This window comes from Saccostrea echinata, unplaced genomic scaffold, assembly GCF_033153115.1.
Source record: "Saccostrea echinata isolate AGI-Se365-2 ecotype Australia unplaced genomic scaffold, CSIRO_AGI_Sech_v1 ptg000001l, whole genome shotgun sequence".
Taxonomy (NCBI): domain Eukaryota; kingdom Metazoa; phylum Mollusca; class Bivalvia; order Ostreida; family Ostreidae; genus Saccostrea; species Saccostrea echinata.
In genome coordinates, this window is record NW_026889750.1 from 44,185,336 (window position 1) to 44,191,285 (window position 5,950).

Consider the following 5,950-nt stretch of genomic DNA (forward strand, 5'->3'; position numbering starts at 1 on the left):
TTCGGGGGGGGGGGGGGGGGGGTCTCTAGGGGAAATCGCACTCTACAACTATTACACAGAGTAGCCCCTTCCCACCGGAAAATTGACTCTGATGTGGATTTTCGTACGGGAAATCCCACTCTAGAGTCATTTTTCGTGGGAAAATCCTACTCTAGAGCCAGTTTTCCTTCTCTACAAGACCGGTATTCTATTTTTAGTAACCATTTATATAGCAGTTGTGTATCTTGGTATTGTACTTAAATCCATTCATTACTTTCAAATGAAAGTACAAAACAACAACACACTATTTGGACATAGCAACGACACGTATAGCAGCTTTATTGTACAATGTACATATTAGATGTAAAATATGAAAATCCATAATTATATGAATATTTATCGTGATGTTGGATTGAATAAATATAGATAAAATTTAAACTTCTATCGTGCTCTACGTGTCGTCCTAAACTGGCATTTAAACAGCTATCCACCTCTTATTATATTGTGTTCCTAACGAGACTGGTTCTGAACAACCACGTGATATTAACCAGGTATTCGAATGAAAAACTTGTAATTCCAAACAAGTAATTCATTATATCACCAAGTAGAAAATGATTTCTGTTTAATTCGTTCCTCAAACGAAATAAATCATATTAGTTTACCTGTGTTCCAAGTCTTTTTTTTTCAGGGGTAGACGTATTTGAATTGAAAGAATGTCACAGAGAATTCTATTTCAGTAAACATGGTAATATCGTACATAAGAATTAAAAAAACAAGCTAATTCAGAGAATTTGTGTACCCCGCTTATGGAAAAAAGAAGAGCATGCGCAGTTCTGGGGGTGGGGGGTTTCGGACTCCCCCCCCCCCCCCTTGGATTTGTAGAATTATTAAATGTATACAAGTATATTGAAGCAAATAAAAATGCCAATATGGATATAAAAATTTGATTGCTTATTCTTTAATATGTGTATAGAAGATTCTTTTTATATAGAATATTCATCACACTGTAATAATGATTTTATGAGTTTGTACACGCCAGACGTCATAACTTTTTCATTTCACATGTTGAATAATATCAAGTTAATCAAAAAAAAAAAAAAAAAATTCAAAAAAAAAAAATGATCGTCCTAGATTTGAACCAGGGACCTCTCACTTGCTAAGCAAGAATCATACCCCTAGACCACGGAGGCACTTGATTATACACCAAATTAAATGCAAACATCAGGTCACATATAACGTTCATATTCATTATAGGGGCGAGAGAGGCCATAGGAAGTTATGGTATAAAATTTCATTGCAAAAGCTCAAAAGCTTTTTGAGATATCGCCCGGAAACGAAAGTGTTACACACAGATGGAATGTATGAATTTACGACCTTGAACTTTGATCTTTTGACCTCAAAATCAATAGGGGTCTTCCTTAGGCCACAGGGAGTGGTTATGTAAAATTTCATTGCAAAAGCTCAAAGGATTCTCGAGATATCGCGCGGAAACGAAAGTGTTAAAACAGATAGAATTTATCAATTAATGACCTTGACCTTCCAAATTTTTACCTTAAAATCAATAGGGTTCTTCTTTAGGCCATAGGAAGTTGCTATGCAAAATTTCTTTGCGAAAGCTTAAAGGGTTCTCGAGATATCGCGCGGAAACGAAAGTGTTACAGACAGACAGAAATATACAGACGGACGGACGGACAGACAGACCCAAATTAATATCCCCCACTTTCAGTGAAAGCGGGGGACCAAAAAAAAAAAAACGGGGCGGGACATTTTGAGAGGGGCGAGCCCTCGGAGAGGTCATAGGGGAGTTATGGTATAAAATTTTCATTGCAAAAGCTCAAAAGCTTCTTGAGATATAGCCCGGAAACGAAAGTGTTACACACAGACAGAATGTATGAATTAAAGACCTTGAACTTTGACCTTTTGACCTCAAAATCAATATGGATCTTCTTTAGGCCACAGGGAGTTCTCGAGACATCGCGCGGAAACGAAAGTGTTATAGACAGAGAGAAATACAGACGGACGGACAGACAGACCCAAATTAATATCCCCCACTCTCAGTGAAAGCGGGGGACAAAAAAGCAAACTATAAACAGACTCATATCTACTAACTATTGTATGTTGAGCGGTTTTGTTGCAATCTGACCAGTAAGCGGAATGCTGTTTTGAAGAAAATTCAAAATACAACTTAATGATAATTGTGTATATATCCTTTGGCAACTTGAAGAAGTCTAACACTCACCGGATAGAATGCTACATTCGGGACGGCGCTCATGCGTAACCAAATGACGACCCGAAACGGAAAGACAAAGAAGGTAAGGAAACTTGAAATTTTTCACATGCATAAACGTGTTAATTCAGTATTGTATTTTCCAGAAGAGGGCAACCAGTGAGCAACCCCCGACTATTAAAAACGGCCGGAAAAAGAGCTCCATATTCTCAAACACGCCTTCTACGCGTAACTTTTCAAAATTTTGACGCAAAATTCTGTATGAAAAACTGACCCTCAGATGATTTATCTTCAAATGTCTTAAACGTTTTACCAAGTAAGTCAATAAGGCTTCAAACTCGATGTAACTCTCTGTCTGGTGGTTTCTGTGTCCCACGTGGTGGCGACATATTTAAGAAATAAGGATTGTTTTTGGATGCAGTTCTTTCCTAATCTATTTTCAGGACAAAAAAGACCCACGTCACGTGGAAATATAAATTTATGTCATGGTACGATGTTATTTCTTACATGTCACACACCCCTACCACTCTTTTCCTCGTTTTTTAAAATTATGATTTTTTTCCTTTAATTTCCCATAATTTTTCTTGTTTATACATATCCAAAACTAGTAATCAATTTATTTATTTTAGATAAACTACATATAGTTACATGAATATTTGCATTTGCAATTATTTTCCTTAGATGAACTTATTGAAGAGAAAATATATTCATTTCTGTATGAACTGGTCGAATCACAATGCGAGATATCTTGCCTACATATTTCTGTGACAGTGAAACCGGTTTTGGAACCTCTACATGTATACGTAACAAAGATAAAATAATTAAAACGTGGATATTTTTCGATCAACAGATGTCCATCGGTGCGAAGAATGGTTTGAATAATAGTATCAAAATCGCGCTTACTTTTCTAGCACAGGCGCTTACTGTTTTAACACAGGCGCATAATGATACAAGTATGCTAGTTTACTATACTATACAATATCTTTCCTAGACATGCTCGGATCTAGAGGGGGGAGGGGTCGGAAAGGGGGGGTCTGGACCCCCCTGGAATTTGCAGATGTATTAAAAGTATATATACTTAAGCCAATAAGATATGACTTTGAACCCCCTTAGAAAACGTGGACCCTACCATCTCCATCACGAAATGGGTGTTTTTCACGTTTGGGAAATGGATTTTACGTTTTTTTTTTTTTGTTTTTTGCTCGTCAAGAAATTTTTGGGTTGGAATTTTTTTTTTGACTGGAGTGGACCCCCCCCCCCTTGAAAAAATTCCTGGATCCGCGCCTGCTAGAGCACCGTCCCTTGATGTCTTCTGTAGACTGGCAACCATAAATACATCCTTATCTTATTGCTAGCGCTCTCGAGCGCTGGCAACTACGTTAGTCTATTTTCCTGGAATACGCATGCTCGACTTCACGGTAGGGCATTCTGGGAACACAACTGTAGATAAACTGTACAATGTAAATTTCGTTTAATTATCTGAAAATACATATGATCCGAAGTTTTGTGCTTTGTTGTCTAAGCTGTATACAAATGTTAAAAAAGTAACAGTTAAACTTAGGTCTTATAATGCCAAGACTGAAGAGATCGGTTAATTCTAAAAGAATACTAAAACTCTAACCAAGTTTTTCTTAACTTCTTTCTGGCAAGCTCGGCAAACAATCTCGGATATATATGTTGCCAACCTAATTAAAATCTTGGCTTGTGCAGCGATCTATGTGAGCGGATCAAAGGATCTGATTTTAATCAGATTGTGTATGTTACCGGAAAGACCCGAGAAGATGCGATTGCTACAAAACAGTACTACACTGGATAATTTTAAACTAGGTGCCCATACCTAGGTTCTACTGATCTCTTTTATTTCACCTCAAAATTGAAATAACAGTAAGCTACAGAATGCTTAAAGGACAGTTAATTACTTATGCTATCGCAAATGTGAAGCCCACTTTCACCATTCATTCTGAATTGAGACCCCTCCCCCTACTTTACACCACCCCAGTGCACCACTGCGCCTATTAATAATTAATCGATTCAGCAACTTAACAAAGGGTTCAGTGGCCCGTTTTACAAAAGAACTTACGACTAAGACAAAAAATTTAAGTTGATTGTAAAATTTTGCAAAATCAATGATTCTGTTTAAAATTGCTAGCGTAAAAATAACTTACTACATTCCTTTTAAAAAGATCAAAACCATTTTCAATAAATTGTAAATTAAAAAGTTATAAGCAGAATTAAATTTTGGTCTTAGTCGTAAGTTGTTTTGTAAAACGGGCCCCAGATATCTACTTCTGTGTTTTATGATGGCTAACGCGCTAGCTCACCCATCTTTTTAATATATTCGATCAGTGCATATTATCTATTCAAGATATATTACTAAAGTCAGGTACTCTTCACACAATTGCTCCGACGAAAATAGTTCCATTCATGATCAGTAGATACAAGATTACAACAAATGTTAAGAATAATGATGTATATTTAATACGTTAAAGAAAACAAAATTAACGTAAAAAGATTTTAAGAAAATCATCTTTTCCCCGGAAAAGCAAATAAAAAGTTTTCATATTCCTACGCTCGCTGCCTCCTCAGTCTTTTTACCGAAAATATATAGGTCATACTTCGATTGATAATGATAAATCTTTTCACCAGTTATATTACTGTCATTATTATTGTTCGTTCATTGCCTTATAATTTCTTTTGAATGGGTATATGTTAATCATTAACTGTGTGGGTTTTTTTTCTCTCTTTTAATGAATAACGGAATGGTTATTATGGTTAAACACCTGCAATCGTAACCTCTCGGCAAAGCAAGGTAATGTTCCGAGCTCGTCTGAAAGGATCTTCGCACGTGTGTAGACCTAGGCTATTTGGTCTTGCAAGCACAGGTGTGTGCACCGTTTGCTAGAGACGCTTAGATCACGTAGACTGGGTATCAGTATTTGCTACGAAAATGAAGAAGTTTAGAACTATACACCAGTTTCATAAGAAGTGCAGGTATTTTACTCAAGCCCTAAATTGGGCTAGAGGGGCTGAGTTATCTAAAACGAGACTAGGTCATCGATCTACTCAGTTTAAAAACACGAAAATATACTAAGTTTATCTTCAAAACATCTGTATATTCAAAATCTATATTAAGTGTTAAATGTCGGATTCTATCCTATGACGAAGGAATATTCAGTGATGCTCCATAGTCGCAACCGATCTCGCGCTTTCCTTTGCGTTTAACAACGGCCGTCAATGCATCTCTGGACAAGTTCATTGATTACAAGTTCATTCGTTCTAAAAGGTGACATGTTGACCATCTTTAACATCTGCCTATACTATGGGTGATAGTAATTTAATAGCACAAAATTAAAAAATAAATTAAAATCTATCCTTGATAGATCTATAGTTTTGCTATTTAAAAAAAATGGGCTATCTTTGATAATCCATAACGGCTTGAACTTGATTTGAATTTTTTTTTTTTTTACAGAAGATTATATCATTGGAAAGTTAGATGGTACACATGTAGCACAGGCCCATATAGTACGCGGGATTTTTTTCGGAGCTCCCCCCCCCCTTCACTTTGAAAACGTTGCTACAGGCCTGTAACATGCTATTTGGTTTAAATATTCCTGAAAATGAACGAGGTGTTAAATACATTTTTAAAATTATACGATTAATTATATTTAGTATATGTTCTATGTGAAATTAAAACTATTTTTAGCGACTTTGTGATAGTCACTACATGCATCTACATCTAACGTT